Source organism: Peromyscus leucopus, chromosome 7, assembly GCF_004664715.2.
Source record: "Peromyscus leucopus breed LL Stock chromosome 7, UCI_PerLeu_2.1, whole genome shotgun sequence".
Lineage (NCBI taxonomy): Eukaryota > Metazoa > Chordata > Mammalia > Rodentia > Cricetidae > Peromyscus > Peromyscus leucopus.
The window spans coordinates 26,537,396-26,560,804 of NC_051069.1; positions in this window are offsets into that span (position 1 = coordinate 26,537,396).

The following is a 23,409-nucleotide window of genomic DNA, read 5'->3' on the forward strand; positions in this document are numbered from 1 at the left end:
GCGCTGACAATAGCTATAGTTTGGAGAGTGGGTGTGTGAGAAACTTGATCCCCAGTGTCGTATATAATGGTATTTGGAGGCTGGGCTTTGGAAAGGCTATGAGGTGGAGAGTGGGGTCCCTGGGACAGCACAAGTGGCTCTGCAAGAGGAAGAAAGTAGACTAGGCTGGTCTACTGACTCTGTCTTGTAGTGACACCCATCACTGTTGTGTATGATAGATGTCAAGAAGATGCCAGGACCAGAACCACAAGCCAAGTAAACCTCTAACGTTTATAAATCACCTTCTCCTGAGTATTTTATTACAGCAATTAAAACCAGACTAAGAAACCCAGTTTCTGAACTCCACTTACCAGAGAGTCAGTGGGCCGGTTCACCATCTGTCAATTGTGGTTCCTTGCAATAGCAAGAAGGGTCTGTGTACCAGCCAGGCTAAGCCTGTGTTAGGTGCCACGGCTGAATAAGACACTCTCCTTGGGCCTATGTCAGGGGTACAAATGGGGAGTAGCAATAACAAGATTTCTGTCGGAGAGCCTGGGTCAGATTGGAATTCCACAAGCCTATTTGGCTGTACTGAGACAGAGACAATGACTGTTTATTCCTTTGAAGGAGACATTAAATGCCCAGTTATAAGATTGCCAAGAAGTCTATTACCAAAGCTTCTCCCTCATTTTGAGACATCTGCCACCCAGTTAGGGGAAGAGCACACCCTGCATGGTGACGAAGTCCCTGGATCTGGTGGACCTGTCAATCTACAAAAGGGCCGAGGAGCCCAGCACAGAGAGCAGCCGTGTGTGCAAGCACTACCCCGGCCTGTTGCCACCTCTTGTTGCTCCTACACTCACTAAACATAAACACAGAAAGCCTTATACAGGAGTGTCAGGGTGATGGATCCAAACACACTCACTGAATTAGTGACACACAGCCAGTACGGACCGGGGACTGCCGGTGATGGATGCGGGAAGGTTTTGCGATTTTCAGAATGTCACCAGTCAGTATGATCTCACTCTAAAGTTTCAGGGAAGAGTTGGAGAACATGGGAGTCTTCACCAAGCTTTTCCAACAAGGGAGAGTTAGAGCGAGGGTGCTGGGCAGAACTTGTCTCGGAGCATGGGCAGTGGAACCTGAGGGAAAGTCAGTACAGTTCAGGGTTCTGAAGAGTGGTGTCATCTTTCTTGGGCTTGAAAAGTGTCTTTCTGGTCACCATACTGGAAATAAAGGTGACGGTAGAATCAGGGAGACCTGGTAAGAGGCTAATGGAGCAGCTCAGCTGTGTGATGAAGGTGCTCCCTACCAGGGCGAGAGCAGCAAATGTATGAGAATCAATCAGATCCAGTGCATTTTTCTAAAGTAGGGCAAAAATAGAGCATTCCCTAGCCAGTCTCCTGAGAGGAACCGGAGAACAAGAGTAGGCCGCAGCGTCATCCACATTTTCCCCTAGACAAGTGGGAAGTTGGAGTTGCCCCCCATGGAGGTACAGAAAAAAGCGTGTTGGGGAAGGGGCTGAGGGGAAGGCTTCTGTTGGAGATCTGTTGATGATGCCGATTTCCTTCTCTGTTCCTCCTTCCCACGTGCCCACAAAGAACAGGCCAAGCCAGCAAGTCTGAGAAAAGCAAGGTGGGCTTAGTGAGAAAAAGGAAAACCTAGGAAGTGGCTAGGAAAGGACGGCTGGGAGGAGACCCCCAAAGTGAGTCCGGGGATCTTTAGTAGGCTTGGGTGGGGTCTAGTTAGCTGTATATGCAGAAGAGGTTTAAAAAAAAAAAAGACCAGCATGCCCATCAGTGGAGAGCCTGCCTAAACCAGAGGGGGTTCTCAATTAGGGTCACCTGTTCCCCCACCTCTTCCTCAATCCTCCCTTGTTGTCACAGTGAAGTCTGGAGATGTGAAATAAGGAAAGAGGTGTAAGCAGTTGCCGCTCCATGTTCTTTCATGCTCCATTTCTGGCCACCAGCACCTACCACAGCCCTGGTCTCTCCTCCACCATCACTGAGTCTGAGAAGCCCCTCTGAACTTCATCAAATGCAGGGAGGTTTTAAGATCCTGGACCGGTAGGTGCAGATGCATTCAGGCTGCAAGGCATGGAAGCCTCTGACTCAGGAGAGAGGTCAACATTGATGCCATCAGTACACAGCTGATATTTCCAGACTAGGTGAACTCACGCTAAGAAGACAACCATAGAGTGAGCCTCAGGGGTCACAGTCAGGTCAACAGTAGGGAGAGCTCATAGAAGAGATGAAAGAAACAGGAGGAAGAATCATTATCTGTGGAGTAGGGAAAGCAGACTGTTCTGTGTGGTCAAAAAAGAAGAATGATACCAGCCAAGCCAAGAATCGCTGATGGGCCAAGCAGGATACAGGCTGAACATCATCCCCTGGATGAAGCAGCATCGGTAAGAGCAGTTTCCATGGAGAGGTGGGGTGGGAGGACCTCACTAGGTAATGACAACTCTGTTGAGAAGCTTGCTGTAATCATCAGGAAGAAGGTACGGGCAGTAGCTTGAGAGAAATGGGACCAGGCAAAGGATTAATTAACATAGGTGCATATTAATGAATATGTTTATATGAACATGGAGCCAAGCTAGTATAGAGAGGGAGAGAGAATTGCTAGAGGCAGAAGAGTGAGGCCTGACTTCACTGAACTGTGTGTAGACACATAGTTCATCAGGGCATCGTGTGGGAAGGCTGAGCACAGAGGGTAGATGCTGGCATGTGATTAGATACAGTGGTGGAAGTGTGTGGAGGTCATCTTTGGTTACTGCAGTATTCCCAATGAAGTAGTGAACAAGCTGAGATGGAAGAGGGGGTTCTTTTATGAGGAACCTGGGGGTGTTGTTAGGACAGACTGTTAAGACATATGATGTCACCAGACTTGGCCTCATGTCAGACACCCAGCCTGCGACGCATCACAACAACCCCCAGAGGCTAGTGTCCAAAGACCCTAGCCGGGCAGTGGTGGCACACGCCTTTAATCCCAGCACTCGGGAGGCAAAGCCAGGCAGATCTCTGTGAGTTCGAGGCCAGCCTGGGCTACCAAGTGAGTTCCAGGAAAGGCACAAAGCTACATAGAGAAACCTTGTCTCGAAAAACCAAAAAAAAAAAAAAAAAAGGACCCTGGGAAGAAGGACTAAAAACAGTCATGAAAACAGCCCTGCTCAGCTGGCTGATGAGGCAGGATCCAGAATGCAAACATTAGCCCAACCCACTGCAAAGTCTGTGCCCGGGACTGAGCTGGGCTGGGGTATAAGGCAGGGGCAAGGGTAGGAGGTGGAGGAGAGAAGGATCCCTTCCCTATCGTAGATCAGTGAAAGACAGAAAGAGACTCTGCAGGCTTGCCTCAAAGATCCATGAACAAAGTTGTCCATCACTGAGTGGCTCAGATGGTCTTCACACCTGCTAGGTCCCTTTGAGGGTCTCCCACCATGTTTTTGCAAATAGCTTAATTAAAGGCTGCATTTCCCACAGCCTATTAGACTCCATTATCATGTTCCTTGAGCTTCCCTTGGTCTGTCATGCGCATCCAGGCCAGCTGAGACACATCAGGACTTCTGTATGAGCTTCCTGTTGCTGCTGTAACAAGTGAAGCACAGATGAGTTGGGGTTAAAACCATGCAGATTTATCACCGATAGCTCTGGAGGTCAGCACTCCCATAAAAATCTCACTTACTGAAATACAGTGCTAGCAGGGCTGTGGTCTCCTCAAAGGCTCTAGGGGAGAATGAGAATCCACTTCTTTGTCTTTTCCAGTTTCTAGAAGTCACCTGAATCCCTGGACTTGTGGTCCATTTTCCCATTGTTAAACCCAGCACTGCAGGCTAGGTCCTTTCCACAGAAGTCACTCTGACCTCTTCTGCCTTCTTCCACTCTGAGGGGCCCTTGTGAGCACATTGGGCACCCCCACCCCAGATGCCCAAAACCACCAAAAAGATGTCTTGTTTTCAAGACATCTAACTGGCCACTTGAATTCTCTCCATCCTCCATACAGGTTCTACATCCCACACATGAAGGAGTGGGTTCTAATGCCACCCACTTTAGTGGCTCTAAATACCTAGTTCCAAGTCTACATGCCACCTTTGTGCAATACCAGCCTTCAAGTCCTTATTGTCTGCATTCCATCATTCATTCAATCAGTCAATCATTTATTCATTCATACAGGATTTGGGACATTAGAAGCCAACCTGGTCTGGTAGCTCTTCTCCTGCCTCTCCTGCAGTGTTTATTAATGAATTTGTTATTTCACCCAGAAGTCTTTCCGAATAGGTGAAATGAAAATGTATTTTGCATCTAATCTACTGCACGCACCAGAAGCCTGTGAGAATAGAGGGAAGGAGTGAGGCTGGGGGGGGGGGAATAGTTCTCTCATGTCCCGGGCACCTCCCTGCTCCTTCTTTAGCTAGGATACAACAGATGCAGGGGTGAGCTCTGGTGGGTGGTGGGGTTTCACCTGACAAACTTTGTTACAGGGCCATTTAAATCATTCTAATTGCTCAGCAACACCCCATTAAGTTCCCCAGTGAAGGGTGCTGGGGAAAAGGGCAAGGAAAAATTGAGGAGAAACTGGAAGGAAAAAGCTGTTTCAGACCTGCCATTTGGCTCTTGAAGCCTCTTGCACAGTTTGCTTAAAACAGGGAGGCAGGGGAGGGAGCCAAGGGCAAGAGAGAAAACAAACAGATAATGTCAGGTCCTGCCCTGAGAAATGCAAAATTCATTAGAAAAACATTGATTGCAAAGAATTGATTTGATTGTCAGACACACACGACATCCAAGGAAAATCTTTCATTATGATTCAGAATTTGTTAAAAAGGAAAAACAGAGAGGAAGATGTGGAGCAAGGACAAGCCGTTGCCGACGCCTGCTGTCAGAGCCACAAGCCTGACCAGGGAGCTGTCTCCAAAGACGACCTGCTACTGTCTTCTGGAGGTGACTGACCTGCCATCGTCTGCATCCTCTGTAGAGAGGCACAGATCTGTGGCTGGGTCCATTACTCGGGCTGTTTGGGATAATCTCTTTGTAGCTGCCGCTTGCCCAGAGCAGGCAGACCATTCTCCAGCTGTCTGTAACACCCCCCCCCCGACACACACACACACACACACACACACACACACACACACACACACACACACGCACACGCTTTCCCTCCTCCCCTGCAGTGAACTTGCATATCTGAGTCTGGATAAAGAACCAGGGAGCTCCAGGTTACTAAGGACCCTCTACCCAATGCTACCCTGGCTTAGCTGCCACTCTCTAGGGAACACTGCTAAGTCTCTCTCAGGCCTTGCTCCCACCTCACACCCGCCCAGGGTTCTGAGGCTCTTTCCGGTTCTAATCCTCTTCAACCTGCTGCCACCTCTCACTCCTGCACATCTGGAAAGCTAGGCCCTTCTGTTTGGGATTGTAACGTATTCCTTCCGGCTTCTGGTTCTGACTTCACCTTCGACTTCATTGACATGGCTTCTCTAAAAAAAAAAAGCCATAAACCGCAGCAGCCATCCCTTGGCCTCGGCCTCAAGCTTCCTCTTGTAGATACCTCACTGGCTTCACACAGACCCTGGTCCCACTCTTCCTGGCATCCAGAGCTGGGAAGAGGAAGGGGTCTGGAGCTGGGAAAGTGTTTGAGAAAGGAAAGTCAACGGCGAGCTTCCCGCCGCTGGTGTCACACTGGTCGGTCTTCCAAGAGTCAGAGCCTCTGACTGGGTGATGATGAGCATGGGGCAAGCCGATTCCATCCAGAATCTAAAGTGATGATCTCAAGGCATCCTGAATAAAAAGTCAGTGATCCTTTCAAAGGATGAAGTTTGCTCAAAGGACAGGCAGGTGTATTATGGTGAGCACACCTATTCATCTTGTTACACACCGCAGGATTTAAGTTTGCTTCCCCTGGACTGGACTGCCCCAGGTGACCAAGAGGGTTCCCAACCTGTGGTTCCAGGATTGGAAGACGAGGTTGGTGAGAAAGGTCTGAAAATGTTTCCTAGTTATTTGTGTGTGTGTGTGTGTGTGTGTGTGTGTGTGTGTGTGTGTGTGTGTGTGATGTGTGCTACATGGGTACAGGAGCCCATGGAAGCCAGGAGAAGAAGTCAGATTCCCCTGGAGCTGGAGTTACAGGCAGTTGTGAGCCGCCCAATATGAGTGCTGGGAACTGAACTTGGGTCCTCTAGAAGGGCAACAGTGTTCTTAACCGCTGAGCCATCTTTCCAACCCCTTGAGTTGGTTTCTTAGAGACCATTCCCCAAAAGAGAAGAGCCAGTGTATTAAGGTAAGAAATGAGCAGGTGCTATAACAAAGAAACCCAAATCTCAGTAATTTAACACAGTATGACACTGCTCTGGCTCAGGGGATCCACCACAATCTTAGATTGATGAAGACTTCGCTGTCATTGCCTTAGGTCACCTCAGGGCCACCCCAGGTTCCAAATACAGAAATTTAGGAGCAAGGTGCGAAATGGCGCCTGTCTGACACTTCTCCATTCTGTTGCACATGCGGATGCACGGGTGATAAAAATATGTTCCCTACTAACCACAAGGGACACCCCCACCATGCCTGTACACCACAGAAGGGACACACTGATCTCTGATGAACCATCCACCTCAGGTGGCTGTATCCATGAGAAAAAGAACTCTGTACTTGGAGTCCAACAACACTGAAACCACCTCAGGCTCCCATCAAAATCGAACCGGGTGAGCTAGCAGAAGGTCCTTAATGCCCAGGCTCCAGTGTCTCTGTCACTAAGATGGGAGAAGGGCTGGAGCAATGGCCTCCGCTTGGTTTTTTGAGCATACTGGTGAGGTAGAGGTCACACAGGAGAAAAGGAACCGCTATCTGAGCCTGTAAGAAGTTGCTTCCCAGCAGGCTGCTTCCCCCCCTCAGGCACAGAGTCACACTGCTTTAGAAAGATGTACCAGGCCACAGTCTCACTCTCTGCCTGACATCATACAAATGGGACCCCAGAGAGGATGGGAATTGAACAGTCCCCACAGGAGAGGAAACATGAAAGGTTATATGATTTGAGCCTGCATGGGGGTCCAGGCGACCTTTCCTTGAGTTAAAAGACACAGGCTGCTAGGCCAGTGACCAATAAGGCAATCAGCACCAGGAGCTGGGCTGTTCCCACAGATTACAAGGATCGACAGAAGGATTCATGCTGCCTTAGTCACAAAGGCAAGCACGCGCACACAGGTGGGAAATGTCAGAACTACGCAGCCATGGACACACAGCCCACCTGTCACCACGGATTTGCACAGTGTCTACATAGGTGGATACCCACGGGCAGGTATACGACGTTATCGAAACCCATGAGTGTACACAGATGTGCACAGACAGACAGACATCTGTCCAGGGAGACAGGGACAGATGTGCAGTCCTCGGTGTTTACAGTTCTCTGCACTTAGATACACAAGAGAGGCGTTTCGATGCTAGAACAGAACTCTGGCTGGATAAAGGGGTAGAGTAGATGGCTCTATAAACTTGGTAACACAGAGGAAATTCACTGATTCAGTGTCCACATGAGTATACTCACAGTTTCCAACAGGCAGAAAAGCACCCAGAAATACACACCCGTACACACAAATGCAATCACCTCCACATGGCTACACTACACACACGGGCATATTCACACAAATGAACACCTCACAGCTTGCCACGTGATCTCGGATTCACACAAACAGGACTGGAAGCCTGCCGTAAGCCCTAGTTAGATATGTTAGCCTAAATAAACCACAATCTCTTTGGGTTTCTATGCCCTTGTCAGGAAACTACAGAGGCTGAACAAGCAAGAGCTGAGTCTATGAAATGACTGGGAAGCGCATAAGCAAGTGTGGCTAGCAATGGCCCCTCCACAGGTGCCAGGGTTTGAGGTCAAAGAAAGATAGCCCCAGAACTTCCTTCCCGGTGGTACATGCCCATCATCTCTGCTACTTGGGAACCTCATGCAGAAAGATGGCAAGTTCAAGGCCAGTCTGAGAAACTAGAGAGCCATGGTTACAAATTTTCTTTGACTCAAAATAGGGTTAGGGCTATCGCTCAGTGGTAGAGTGTTTGCCCTGAATGCATGAGGTCCTAGGTTTCATTCCTGATATGAGACAGAGATGGAGAGAAAAGGAAGATCTTGGCTGCCTCAACTGGACAGTTACAAGGTAAGCCATGGTCTGCCATGCCTTGGAAGGTGGCACACTGGTGCACTTCCTTCCAGGAATGACATGATTGTGCAGTCTGCAGAGGGCAGAGTTTCTTTTTATGGAGACTAGGGAAAGACATGGTGGGTGGGAGCTCTCTTCCAAGCTTCTGGAACGGTGAAGATAGACAAGTCTGTCCAGGGACCTTCCAGAACATTACAGCCAAAGGCAGACATCTAGACTGGTGATATGCTTTGAATTGTAAGAAACAGCCTGGGTGACAGGCTAGATGTTGGTCACTCTGTCAACACAAAGTCCACAGCAGCCTTCTGGCATACCAAAAAGTGGCCTCTGAGTAGATCTGTGTGGTCCATCTTCTGCTGTCAAGTGGTGTGTAGCTCCCTTCAGGAAACACTGCCAGGATCCAGTGAGTACATACGCAGGGTAGGCCCTAGATGCAGTGGAAGCACAGGCATGTACTGATGTAGCTACACATGAAGCTGTGTGTGTTTTTACTTAGTCTCTGTGCACACACTCAATTATTTGCACCACCTAACTGTTTACTTATGCACCTTCAATCATGCAAGCCCCTTACACAACACACACTTGAATAATCTAATTGTCTAAGGGTAAATGTCTCGAGTATGTTTTGACCCATTTGTGGATGCCAAGATGTATCTTACCTTAAAGGGAAAACGGGTTTTTTTCTGTGACCCTGCTCTGAGTTGTACAAGGTAGGAAGAAATCCTCTGCCCTTCTCTGCCCCTGTCTCCCATTCCCTGACCCTCTCCTTACCTACCTGCTACAGCTAAGGAAACCCATGTCATGGTGTCTGCCTGGCCAGGGTTAGGGACAGAATACATATCTTCCCCCTACTCCTTGGTGAATGAGCTAACTGAAAGAAGCTCTTAGAGGAAACAGAAGCCCCCAGAGAGTCTGGGTTCCTGGGTTATTGACACCGCCAAGCAGAGGGGTAGAGGTTAGATAGCATGGGTACTTCATTTTCCTGTATCAGTTCTACTGGCTAGAACGTTGGTACAGCAGCAAAGCATGCTAACGGGGACATGCTTTACTACGTACAAGCTATCTATTGTAAAACTTACTCCAATTCAGAAATGTGAAAATGCACATGTCTTAAAGAGAGATAAAATATAGAACTATATGCATTACTATCTGTCTCTTGTGTCTGTTTCTTAGTCCACAAGTTGAAGGGAAGAGGGAAGAAATTAATTATCACTCTCAAACCTCTAGACATTTGCATATATCTTCATGAAAAGGTAGCTATGTGTATCCAACCACTATACCTGAGCCTGCAGCATGTCGTCTGTGGGTTACTGGTCACTGAGAATATGCATATGTGTGACCCTCTGAGCACAGTGTCTACACATACTGGTACTTTGATGTGGGTGTGAATGAGTTCATGTACTTGTAATTGAGTGCTGTCTTCAGTGTGACTATGAGTCACAGCCCCAACCCTAGACCCCTAGCCAGCATCCCACAAAGGCCACCAGCTATATATACCAGGAGGCAGCTCCTCTTTCTGGATCCTTCATTCTTCTTGTGCTGGCTGCTTCTTCTCAAGGATAGGCCATCCAGAGCCAAAGCCCCTCCAGAAATAAGCCCTGGCTGCCTTGCCTGAAAACAAATGTCTTGAAAGACAAGAACCATCTAGCAATTAACAATAATCATGTCTCTCTGACAAGCCTTTATTTCACCAGGACAAAGAAGGAGCTTGGGGGTGTTCCAGGGGCTAGGAGCCAGGAGGATGGGGGACTCACTCCTCTGTGTCTATGGAGCACAGCAGGTCCCCTCACTGTCTCAGAGTACCCCCTCCGGATCCCCACACCTACATTCTATCCTCCCTGTATTCTTTCTGACCCTTGCTCCGAAGTATCCAGGAAGCCTTCATTTCTCAGCTCTGTAAGGAGAAGCGGGTGGCTGAAATACTCAGGCACCAAGGGACCTAGACTCCAGCTCAGGGAGAGAGTGCAGCAACGGCTGGTCGATGGACTGTCCAGGCCTTTGCCCATGGGCTTGAACTCTGCAGGACCCAAATGGTGTAGAGTTGAGTGAGTGTGGGGCTGCCTTGAAAGACAAGCTTCTAAAGCATATGCCTTTCAACTCCTGGTGCCTCTCAAACAATGGGGAGTTCTTCCCCACTCCAGCAACCACGGTAGCTTCTTGGGTACAAGAAGATGTAACAGGGGCACACAGAGAGAATCAGGGACAGAGTCCCTTCTCTTGAGGAGATTAAACTCAACAGAAGAGAAACAACAAATGCCCACCAGTTACTGTAACACACAATACAGGGGAGAAGTGTGGTGATGGAAAGGACAAGGAGGACTGTGGAAGATGAGACCATTGCCACCTAGGAAAACTGGGAAATGCTTCCTGAAATGAACCTTGAAGATCAGAGGCATAAAGAATTCCAAAAGAGAAGATGGCCGAAGAGCATTTGAGGGCCGTAAGTTATGAAGATGAAAACCATAGTGGTGGTGGTGGCAGGGGGAGGGGGTGATGATGATGATGGTGGTTGTAATGACAAGGATAAGCAGCATCAATGACATGAGAGATTTTTCTTGTCTCCTTCCAGAATCTTCTCTCAGACCTGGACTCCACTGCTCTGCTCATTACTGCCTAACCCAGCCCCAGCTTCTCTCCCTCTTGCATCTCTCTGCTTCCTGGAATTTCTAACAGACGTGGTCCATCCGCCCTCTGCCGCAGAAAGCCCCTGGGAGACCGTGGGAGATAGGTCTGTGGTCCTGGTTCAATTACAGGGCGCGCTGAGAGCAGATGAGAAGATAATAGAAAGAGAGGGGAGGAGATAATGCTTGGTGTCTGTGCGACGCTTTGCAGCTTTCAAAGCACTTCTGTTTACATTATTTCATGCTGCCAAGAAAGGTGGTATTGACCACACCGCAAAGATGGTACCCAGGTACAGAGAGGCAGGGACTCACTGAGATCATACAGGTGGACTTGGTTCCCATCTGCTGCCACGTACCGTGTCCAAGGGGACCACTCTGAGATCATCTAGAGGACCTAGGCATGTGTTCTGAGGATTAACCTCTGCAGTGTGCCCTTCTACCCATTCTCCAGATGTTCAGCCAAGCCCACGGCTACAGAGTCGTTGCTCCAAAACCAGGTTCTGGGTTTGTTTCCAACAGAAGACCCATCCCATTTTGTCAGAAACTTTTCAGGGAGTGCTGAATATGTCGCCCTAATTCAGTGTTGAAGCAGGTACCCACCAATGTCACAGTCACACCACAGATACTCCTCTAACGCTGACATACGACGTTTTTTCTTCCACAGTACCAGAGTGTTCACCGTGCCCGGAACCTCTGACCTTGTCCTGTCAGTCCCCTCCCTTACACCTCCTCCTGAGCTCTGCTGGCCTCCAGACACTGTCTCCTTTGTTGAGGCCTTTCTCCTTCTCCCGTTCACATCTGCATCCATCCCTCCCGCTACCAGCACTCTGTCCCTGCCTTACAACACACCTCTCCCCGTCTGCCAGGTGGCAGACTGATAGGCAGATGTCTCTGTCACCCCCAAGGGGCCTGAGAGCCATAGAGAACCAAAGACCGGACCCCTTTTGGTTCTTTATCTCCCATGACCACACACAGAGAGAGACAGAGACAGAGACAGAGACAGAGGACTGAAAACAACAGACACACAGAGAGAGCAAGCATCTAGTACATATTTAGCTATTAAACATTGATTCATCACTGAGCCACAATGTCATTGGTGCTGCTGCCTCACCTTGCCCTGGAGAACAAAATCCAGCCAGAAGGGCCCAAGGTAGAGCAGACTGACAGAGATGTTAACCTGGATTGGTCACAGACCTGGCTATTCAGGGACTGTGAAGTATAAACAGGCAAGTGTCAGGGGCTTGCTAGGCTCCGAAAGACCCCACTGGGAACCAGCACAGACCTCAGCCTCTCACAACCAGGCCCACCCAGGGCAGGGAAGACTGCGGGCCTTTCACATCTCCAGAAATGTCAACACTCCCTGAAAGAGGTCTCTGCTGGCCTGAGACTCTCCAGGCTGCCTGCACTTGTGATAAGCACAATAAATAAAACAATGAGACCTATTTGAAGGCACTTGTGAGACAGTAGAGCTCTGAGAACTTGACTTTGATGAGTATGAAAGGCAAAGGAAAGAAAGGGGAATGAGTTTCCTCTCGGGCCCAGGTTTGTTTATCCTGCTTCTCAAAAGCCAGAGCCTCCAAGTTTGATGTTTCAAAGGCCCGTTAAATGTTTCTCCAACTCTAGACTAGGATACAGTCCACCAGAGGGCACCTGTCTGCCCTGGCCAGGCCAGAAGAGAAATGGCCATTGGATCCTGAAAGGTCTCTGCCACAGAGCAGAGAAGCAATGGGAACAGGGAGGACCGGGCTGAGCCACCCTTGGGACACAGAGGAAGAAGGGATGATCAGAAGCTACAGGAGTTTGTGGAATTCTCACATGGAGCTGGGTGGGCAGGGGGAGGGGGGGGGATGGGGGACAGGACACAGCTTCAGAGACTGAGAATGGTCCTCCATAAATTGCTTGGAGTCCACAGCCTGTGTCTAGATTTGCCCTGAGCTCTCCCCATGCTGAGTTTCTGCTCTGTTTTGAGTGTTGTTCTCCTAAAAGGTCCTGTCTGAAGTGCCCCTGGACCTCTCAGGCAGTGGCTTCACCACAGGCCCAGTGCCTTCCAGACCCCTCTCCTCTGCAGCTCTTTTCAAGAATCTATTCTGTTAGGATCCCAGCGGCCAGCAGACCCTAATCCTGACGCACACCGCCGGAAACCTCAGGAGAACAACTTGAAGTATTTCCCTTCCCCATGGAAGCTTGCAACTTGCCCCTCCAGGCTACACCCCAGGGCCTGTGGGCAGTACATTAGTGATTCCAGGAGAGCTAGAATCTGTCCCCATATGTCCTGCCTACTTTGCTCAAAACCTTTTTTTACGAGTAAATCACTAACCGAAGTTTGGGAGGACAATAGAATTAGCCTTCCCTTGGGCAAAGGTCCTCAGTACCCATTTCATCCTCTCCACAGGCTTCCAGGTAGGCAGCCGTATGTTCCCACGGGAAGGGAACTGAAGGTGGGAAAGACCGAAATATTAGCCACATGAGGAGTTGAGACGACTGTGCTGCTGCAGCGGGTCCTGCCTCCTGATGCTCTCGCTCTCCTCCAGGATGCCTCTGCACTCACATTCAGTGGGGGGAAATGACAGTGACCTGGGAAAAGCCAAAGGAAGCCGACCTGGCACCTGGTGCCCTCCTCCGGGGTCATTCAGATACTCTGCAGTACCTTTGCTACAGTAAGACAATCAGCCAGCCCTCCCCTCCCCCCTCCCCCCCCCCCCCCCCCCCCCCCCCCCCCCCCCCCCCCCCCCCCCCCCCCCGCCTCCGCTCATTCCACAGACTGTGGCCAGACAGACACTAATTGGCTCTGAGAAGTGATTACTTCAGAGGAGGTCTCACTGGACCAAGATTTCTTGGAAAAACAAACAAAGCGAGCCCTGCCTCTCCCTCACCTGGAGAGCTAAGAGCACAGAAACGGGCTTCCGCCTACCTGTAGGTGGCGGTGGGGTGGTGTCTTAGTTAGGGTTTCTATTGATGCAAAGAAGCACCAGGACCCAAAAGCAAGCTGGGGAAGAAAGGTTTCTTTGACTTCCACTTCCACAGCACTGTTCACCACTGAGGGCAGTCAGGACAGGAACTCAAACAGGGCAGGATCCCAGAGGCAGGAGCTGATGCAGAAGCCATGGAGGGATGCTGCTTACTGGCTTGCTTCCCATGGCTTGCTCAGTCTGCTTTCTTATAGAACCCAGGACCACCAGCCCAGGGGTGGCACCACCCACAGTGGGCTGGGCCCACCTCCATTGATCAGTAATTAAGAAAATGCCTTACGGACTTGCCTATAGCCAGATCTTATGAAAGCACTCCTCAATTAAGGGTCCCTCCTTTCAGATAACTCCAGCTTGTGTCCCAAGATACAGGTGGCACAGGTGGAGCCACTTGTGGTTTCTGGACCACACACAGCCTGTCTCCTAACCAATTGCCTCTCAGGGAGGCTTTAGAGCTGAAAGGCACACGCCAGGAGGGCCACGGAGGAAGCAAATCCTCTTCAGGGTTGTCATACACACTCATCAGAGATGAGTCAAGAGTCCACAGACAAGGCATGTGCTGTCCCCACTCCCACACACATTGTTCTGGCTCACTGCACTCTAGGTTCTCACACCACTGAACCCGAGCAAGGACAGTTACAGAGCAGGGTGTGTACGCACGCTGCACAAGTGTGTGTGTGCAGGAGCACACGCACACCGGAGATAGAACCCAGGGTTTCGGGGCACTATACCATTAAACTGCGTGCCAGTCCCCAGGCATCCCCGTACCTGCCCTGCCTTCTAAGGAAGGGCCTTGGGTTTTGGGGTGGCCTCCTGGTGTGGAAGTCAAGGCTATAGAGGAAGTTCGAGAAACCAAGCAAACTTGAATCAAAAATCACAATTGCCTCCGTGAACAGCTATAAATTTCCACAAGGAATTATCAAGAAGGTGTGTTTTGAACTTGTGTCTAACAGTTAATTGTTGAGTTTTTCATTAAGATTCTGAATTTGGGGGGTGGGGAGCTCTGGAGAGATGGCTAAGTAGCTAGGAACACTTGCTGCTCTTGCAGAGGACCCAGGTTTGGTTCCCAGCGCCCACATGGTAGCTCACAACCATATGTAACTCCAGTTCTAGAAGATCTGATGAACTCCAAAGGCATGAGGTACATACGTGGCACACATACGTACATACGTATATGCAGGCAAAACACTCATACACATCAATTAAGTAAATAAATCTCAAATAAAAAGTTTATGAATCCCTCAGGCTGAAGATGTGTTAGAGCGATACTTAGCACACACAAAGCCTCGGGATTTGTTCTCAGCATGAAAAGGGGGGAGGTGTTAGATTCCTGGACACTCTTCTTTCATTGTTGTTAGGTGGGTTTTGGGGGGTTTGTTTGTTTGTTTGGTTGGTTGGTTGGTTGGTTGGCTGGTGGCTTTTTTGCTGTTGTTGTTGGTGTGTGTGTGTGTGTGAAATTTTTTTTGTATTTATTTATTTATTTATTTTTGGTTTGTTGGTATTGAGACAGGGTCTCATGAAGCCCAGGATGGCCTCAGACTCACTGTTTATCCCATGAATGTTCTCCAACTCTAGACCAGGATACAGTTCTCCAGAGGGCACCTATCTGCCCTGTACCAGAAGAGAAATGGTCACTGGATCCTGAAAGGTCTCTGCCACAGAGCAGAGAAGCAGTGGGAACAGGGAAGACCGGGCTGAGCCACCCGTGGGACACAGAGGAGGAAGGGATAATCAGAAGCTACAGGAGTTTGTGGAATTCTCACACGGGTCAAGACGGTGGGTAAACAGAGCATCTATCTGGAAACTGAGAATGGTCCTCAACAAGTTGCTTGGTGTCCACGGCTTGTCTCTAGATTTGCCCTGAGCTCTCCCCATGCTGAGTTTCTGTTCTGTTTTATGTGTTGTTCTCCTAAAAAGGTCCTGTCTGAAGTGTCCCTGGTCCTCTCAGGCTTATGCTGTTCCAGAGATCCTCTCCTATAGCCTCCTTACACCTCATCACTCCATCTTAAAAAAAAAAAAAAAAGCAAATGGCTGTGAACTTCTGAAGGTCAGATGTGCATTGAGTAGTTCACTCATAGCACTACTGAATCCTCTGTAGGCCTCCCCAAATGCCTGCAGCCCCGGTGGGGTCATTCCCATTTAGCAGGTCAGGAAAGGAAACTTAGGCCTCTTGCTCACATTCACTTGGGGGACAGGAAGCGGGACTAACGTCTCACCAAGGCAATGCTTTTTCCCCGCCTCTCACAGAATCTCAGAATGACACTCTCCAGGCTGAGGTGACCCAAGCAAGTTGCTTCCACATTCTCCTCCCAATGTTTACTACAAGTAAAAGGGAGCAGTTACCCAGTGGCCGTAAGCGTGAGTCTGGGGTTCTAGAACGTCATCACCACCAAATGCATTTAGCAAGCACCTGCTGTTTACTACGTACTACGGAGAGCATCAAGGATGCCAAGACCTGGATGTATTCATTGTCCTGGAGGCACTCAGTGCCTGGCAGGGGAGGTGGCTGAGGAGGAAGCAGGTACAGCCATCAAGAAACACTGCGTTGGAGACCTGTGAAGGAAGAGAAGAGGGGTGGGAACAGAAAGGTGGGTGACTGGACACCTAAATGAGGGCCGTGACGATGGAGGCAAAGAAACCAGGAAGACAGTGAAGATGCTTCAGGGATGGGCCAGGCCGGAAAATGGCCACTCGGACAAAAGAGTGAACAGACCAATGTCCACCTGGATGTACTGGAGAGCCTCGGTGTTTCAGGCATAAGAGCTGTCCAGAAGACCCCTGCCCCTGACATAGAATCACTGCTAAGGAATTTCCCCACTCCCCCAGTCAATCCCACCGGAGTGGGCACAGGGAAGGGGCTCCATCTCTGCCCACTCCCTCTGTCAACAAATACAGACTCTTGCCCCTTTCCCTTCTCCTTACCTGTCCAAATTAACAAATCCCATCAACCCACTTGCCCTTCAATCTAAATAACTCTGTCTTCAGCTAAATAGAGAAGAGGAGATCGAGGATTTGAAGAGACACTTATTTATCTCTTTACCAGACAGTCTAATGAATAATTTCATGTTTGCAAAAGCTCATTTTGAAATTTGAAGACAAGAGATATATTGCCAAGGCGGCTCTAATACTGCGACATTAATTTTGCACTGAAAGATTTACTCAAAAATTAGATTTTACAATTTTAATGCCTCCATTCTTTTCTTTAAATAAGCTGTGAAATACAGTTAATTAGACTTAAACCCTGGAAGCTTAGACGTTTGAGCTTTGGTGTAAGCTACAAAAGAAAGCAAGCTTTTTCACTTGCAAATTAAATCTAAATTCATTACACGCCTAAACCTACACTACTTGCAGAAATCCTACTGGGCTGGGGAAGGGTCTTCTCTGGGCTCCAGATGTCTCCCTACAGAATTCTGGCTTCGGAGAAAATGAAAGCAGCGACAGACGGGGAACAAAAACCACGGGGAACAAAAAACACGGGAAGCATCCTGGACGGCATTAGTATATTCTGTGGGCATCAGCCATGAGCCCTGCTCCTCGGGCCAGCAAAGGCTCCATGCTCAAAAGAGCCTAAGAAGCCATTGTACATGATCTTGGTGGAAAGCTACAAGGTTCGGCGAGGAAAACAAACAGACATCGTTTAACTCAGTTTCAACAACATCCGCCAAACACCGCACTTGACCCGGAAGTCCTTCCTCTGTCAAAAGAGCCAACATCCGGGTCAACCCACTACACTGCTGAACAGCCAGCTCTGGGCTCCGGCAACTCCACAAAGCTGCTTTCTCTTTCTTAGGCGCAGTCTGGGAGTCCCAGCCCAAACTCTGTTCCCTTCTGTGTTGTCTTGTTAGGTGTGAGCTGTGAGACACACATACAAAATCGAATTGCTAGCAGGTTGAGGAATTGCGAGGCCAAGCTAGATACTGTCCAGGTGTTCAGCTGTATGATCTGCTCTGCTAGGGACTTCTCATCATCTTAACCAAAGAAACAATCCAGAGGTGTAAAGAAGTACAGCCACCTTTCAGAGCTACAGCCCACCTGATGCCCCACAAAACCTGACAGAGGGTCACTCAGGCTTGTGCCCTGATGTCCTGGAACTCTGAGCTTGCTAGAAGCTCATCTCATCTCTGGGAAATCCTGATCACACGTAGACATAAGACGACCTCCATGTAGATCACCACCCTGCCTTGGACCAGAGAATATCTTATCCCAGACCCTTCATGAGCTCCAAACAGGCTGGACAAAGACTCCATTCCTGGTAATTCCCACAATTGCTGTATTCTGCTTACATTTTTTAAATTAAGGAACCCTCTTTTTCCTTAATACTCAACCTGTATCAGACTTCATGGCCAGAGGTCTCTCCTTCGTAAGCTTTCTGAAGAGCACAGATCCTGTTAAGACTCTAATGTAACTAACAGGTCTTTCCACCTAGAATTGTCCAATATTAGAAACGTCTGGCCAGGTGTAGTGGTTCACAGTCCAGCTGTGGCAGCTCACACTTGTAACCCCAAAACTTGAGAAGCTGAGACAGAGGACTTATGTATGCTCAAAATCAGGGTTGGCCACAGAATGAGACCCTGACTGGAGAAGAAGAGAAGGAAAAGGAGCAGAAAGAGCAGCAGCAGCAGCTGCTTCGCCATCTCTTTGAACTCTGTCCATCAGCCTGGCATATGTAATGTCCTATCAAAGACATGCTGATGTGATTGTCTGTATTGGCCACATCTAGCCAGCGTCAACAGACGTGGTGAGATTTGCAAAGTATCAGCTCATACGCCTTCATGTTATATCCTTTACTTTACAGGGCTCCCTTTGTGCCCTCTGCCTATTATAATTAAGTAATTCATCCCTGAAGAGTAATAATAAAGATGATTACAATAATAATAATAATTCTACCTTATTTACAGTTCACAGAGCACTGGCATAAACTTTAATTTGACCCTCACCAGGACCCAAATCTTACATAAGAGTTATTGCTCGCTTTTAACAAAGAAAATAACAGGCTCAGAAATGTGAAGCGACTTGTCCGGCCATAGAGCCAAAGAACTGATAATTGATCATTCTCGTGTGATACTGCTCCACTTCTAAATTAGGAACCCCAACCTCCACATATCTGAATGTTCATGTAATATCCATAACCCTTTGCATCATATGAGGAGACTCAAGACTATACATTCTCCGCATGACAAACCAAAGAAACAGTGGACTGTTTTGTAAGAACAGTGCCGTGGGCTCTAGACTATTAGGGTTTGGTACTGGTCCCACTATTTGGCAGCTGTGCAGGTGCATTACCTACAGAGTTAAGAGCTGACTGGAACTCATGGAGCCCCTGGAAGGTCTAAATGAGATGGAAACACATAGCGTGCTTGACACGTGGTACATACCCAACAGCTGTTGAGGTGAAAAGGAATGGGGGCTTCCTCTTCCTGGGAGAGGGAGGGGTTTAAATTAGGCTCCGGGAGCAGTCATAGGTGTGGGTGTGTGCAAGGCAGTCAGGACACTGGAAAGGTGTCCATGGAGGAAATCACACTGTGTGTCCGAGTGGAGGGAGTTAGAAAGAAGCTAGAGTCTTGCAGAGTAAATGCTGCTGCGTGAGTGGAGGAAGCCGGGAGCACAGCCAGTCAAGTAGATCAGGACTTTGCAGTGTAGACTCCCTTCTGAGCTCGAGTGGAAGCATAAAGGGATGCTTCGTTGTTGGTGGTGATGGTTTGGTTATTGTTTTTCCTTGAAAGGGAGAGAATAAAGATACGGTGATAGTGGCCTGGTGACTGAGAAGTAAACTAATTTTTTTCTCTTGTCTAGCTCTAGCAAGGAGACCCCTCCCTTGTTCCAGGACCCTCTCCCACCCGCCCTCTGAGTGTACCAGGTACAACCATGGAGCCTCTGTGATGGACCCTACTCTAAGAGTCCTATTGTGCTACCACAGTTCCAGTCTGTATGGTAGGTAATCCTCAAGCACTACCTTCCTGAGGACTGGATCTCTGTCTCGGGGCCCTGCTTATCCTCGTGATGGAGCTAATCATGTTGAAAATAGCAACTGGACAGTGGTACAGCCAGCAGGGAGCTTGCAGGCCAGTACAGCAGACAAACCAGGCCCAAGAATACAATAATCCAAGGTCAAATGTGATTCACAAGCTTTTTAGAATTCTCTGGCTAAAAGCTACAGCTGTCTCAATAAAAGGTGATTGGAGAAGCCTTCACAGCCTTCCATTTCTTCAGCCAATACTACTCTTCCCATCATGCCGTCTATCTGAAGGGTCAGCTCATGGGGACACAGTCAACGTGGCTCTCTGACCTGTCTATAGAACCTCTGCCTTCATCTCTCTGCATGCTCCAGATACTTACATTGGCTCTTCTGAGTGATGTCGTGACCTTCATCCCACCCAGCCATCTAGGCGTACTTTCTCCTGCTATGATTTGCAAACCACAGAGGAATCAGAGGGAGGGAAAACTCTATTAATAAAACTAAAGGAAAATATCATACACCATTAAGAGAAACCTGTTTGCCAAGTGTCTGTTTCTGACTGCAACCTGAGTATTTAACAAAATATTGACTTGGACAGGCACAGCCTGCCAGACTTCCAGGCCATAGTCTCTCATGTCATTCCAAGTTTTCCTTCTGTAAATGCTTCAGACATGCTAAGAATTCTCTCCAAGAAGGTTCGACCTGACCCTCAGTACAGTTGGGTCTGCCTGGCCTCTGAATTTGGGTGCCTAGCTCCACTCACCGGACTAGAGACACCCCTCTAACCACTCTCGTTAGATGGACAGAATGCCTGCAGTCCTGCTAGCACTCTGCCTGAGTCCCGTGCTAGACTTCCCTTTGCTACCATGGCAGGGACGTTGATTCCATTCACTACAGTCACAGTTTGGAGCCCAAGCTTTTTTATAGTCTTCTGACACTAGGACATGACGTCATCTACAAGTTCACACATGAGAACCACACAACGGAGTTTCAAAGACGGGGGAAAGAAACCACACAGTGTTTCAAGTATGCTTATGATTTTGTGTTGGGCCCCATTCATAGCTGTCCTGGGGCACATATGGCCCACAAGCTGTGGCATGCCTGGTTTTTGATATTAAATACCCCCCCACACACACATATCCCCTGTCAAAACCTTTGTACCTCAATTGATGGTGCTACTGAAAGATGACAGAATGTTTGGATTTGGAGCCTAATGGAAGAAAGTTAGGATGTGGAGACGCCCCCTTGAAGAGGATGTGGAGACAAACTCTCACTTCTTTTATCCCCTTCCTTCCCAGCCTCCAGGAAGCAAACAGGCTCCCTCCATCAAATATTTCGTCATAATAAAGTCCGACGCCAGAGGCCCAAAGTAACAGGCCCTTGAAGCCCCTCAAATGATAAGCCAAAGTAATGTTCTTCCTTTAAGCTGATTCTTCTCAGGCATTTGGTCATAAAAATGGAAAGCTGACTGACACAAAGACCCTCTTGATGAAACACAGATATTCTCCCACCCAGCCACTCCTTCATTACGTGTGCTTCGTTTGCTCACCAGCTGAAACGTATTCTCTTCCCGGGGAAGCTCAGCTCCTGGACCACGTGTTCTTCCATACCCCAGCCTCCTGGAGGCCTTGAATGGGATGAGTGGCTGAATCATTTTACCATCTTCCAAATATCAGACACACCACTTCTCTTCTCATGGCCGGCCTCCTGGGGTGGGTAGTAGAACTGCCTCACGTAAAGCCACAAGTTGACAGTGGTACCAGCACCTTCACTGTCCTCCAAATCTCAAGCCTCTCCCCCCACCACCCCGTCCCCCAGGCCAGATGTCACAACTCAGTGGGACAGAGACTTTCATGAAGCGTATCTGGGCCCTTTCCCGGCTTCATACTTCTAGTTTCTCACGGCAAACCCATTGCAGTGGGCACTCTACACAATGCCTTACTCACCTGCTTCCCCAGCCTCACCCCTGCACACCCCCAATCATATACCTGCCCTCCAACTATTTGAGCTGGAGTTTCCCAACTGGGCTCTGCCTCTCACCTACCCTCCTCCATCAGTATAGAGAATGCCTATTCAACCCCGAGGTGTAACATGGCCTCCACCAGAAAACCCTTGGGTTGCTTCTTCAGACGGTGACAGCTCAAGACTCTCTGTGGTCTGGTAGTACACAGCACTGCACTTGAGTGTGTGCTACCAGACAATGCTACTTCTATAATGACATATTTTTGTCTTCTAAGACATTCAATTGTGGCCAAGAGCTCAACCCAGAGTTGCGACAAAACAAAGATCAAAATCCAGCTCCATCATATGCTAGCTGGGGCCCCTCTGGCGAGAACAGACTTCGGACTCTGCCTCTTTCTGTGTGAGACAGTGATGATAATGAGACCCACCCTGCACAGCTGCTGTGAGGATTAAGCAAGTTCGCACATATAAATCACATTGCCTGGTTACACAGTAAGCAGCCATTGGCTGTTGGCTCATTCTATTTTCCACTCTAGGACCTTAAGTTCTTACCACATAGGAATAATAACTACGTTTACCCAGCGTTTACAAGCATTACTTGTATCAATGCATTTAATGTTCTTATCCATGTGGAGTGCTGTTTTGTTATGTCCATTGTGAAGAAGAACAAATAGCCTAGCTAGCTTGCCTAATTTCATACAGCAAGTGAGGAGCAGACCCAAAACTAGGAAGCCTGGCTCCGGAGACTTCTAATGACTACACCCCAGTTGTCTCCTTACACATGCAATCAATCTGCTCAACTTCATAGCCTTAGCAAAGTGTTGGGTGATGCTTTGCATGAACTCCACATATAATGAGTTCTCATAAGCAGGAGTTGCCTAATGAAGAGCAAAGACTCCGAGTGCAGAGAATCAGCCCGTCTCCGTTATCAGTTCTCTCCACTTCTCCATGTGCTCTGATGATTCTTGACTCGCGAGCCCCAATGGGAGTGGACTTCCATCATCCTAACGTTTCAGTCTTAGGATAAACAAGTAGAGTAAATATAGAGCCAATCTCCCACTTGCTGAGGAAGGGGAAGAAAGCCCCTCATCAGCCCACACAGTACCAGTCTCTGCTCTGCCCCGTGCAACCTGACATTTGCAATAGTCTGAGCAGAGGGAAGAGAGAAAGAGAGAAAACCTTGGACAGGGAGAGATAGAGAGAGCATTTGACTCATTAGCTGCATATTAAATTCTGACGTTTGAACCTGACGAGATCTGAGTGGGGCTGGAGTAATGAATTAATCCCAGGGAGGAAGACAGGTCTGCAGCTACTCAGCTATTAGCAGCCAGCTGAGAAGGAAGCCCTGCAGAGCTGACACATGCCACAGACTTTGTTCCCCACCACCTGGCTCTTTTTGGAAGCGCCCAGCCAACCTTCAGCAAGACCAGACCTGCAACATGGTCAATATGTGTAGGTATGCTTGCCCATGGAATCTCTGAAGAGTAGAGATGTCCCCTCTATCTACTGAAGTAGGACCAAGCCTCTTATGACATGTGCCCGAGTTAACAGGTCCCACATCTAATGGGAGACATTCGGTTCAGGCCCCTGCCTTTGGACTCCCATTCTGGGGTCACAGATCAGAGTATCTTCTGACAATGGATCACAAAAAGAAAATGAGCATCAGTCTCCCTGAATTTATCCTCACTCACTCATTCATTCTCTCACTCACACACATGCATAAACACATGCACTCTCAAAATCCCCAGTCTCTTTGACTCCCCACATTTTAATGAC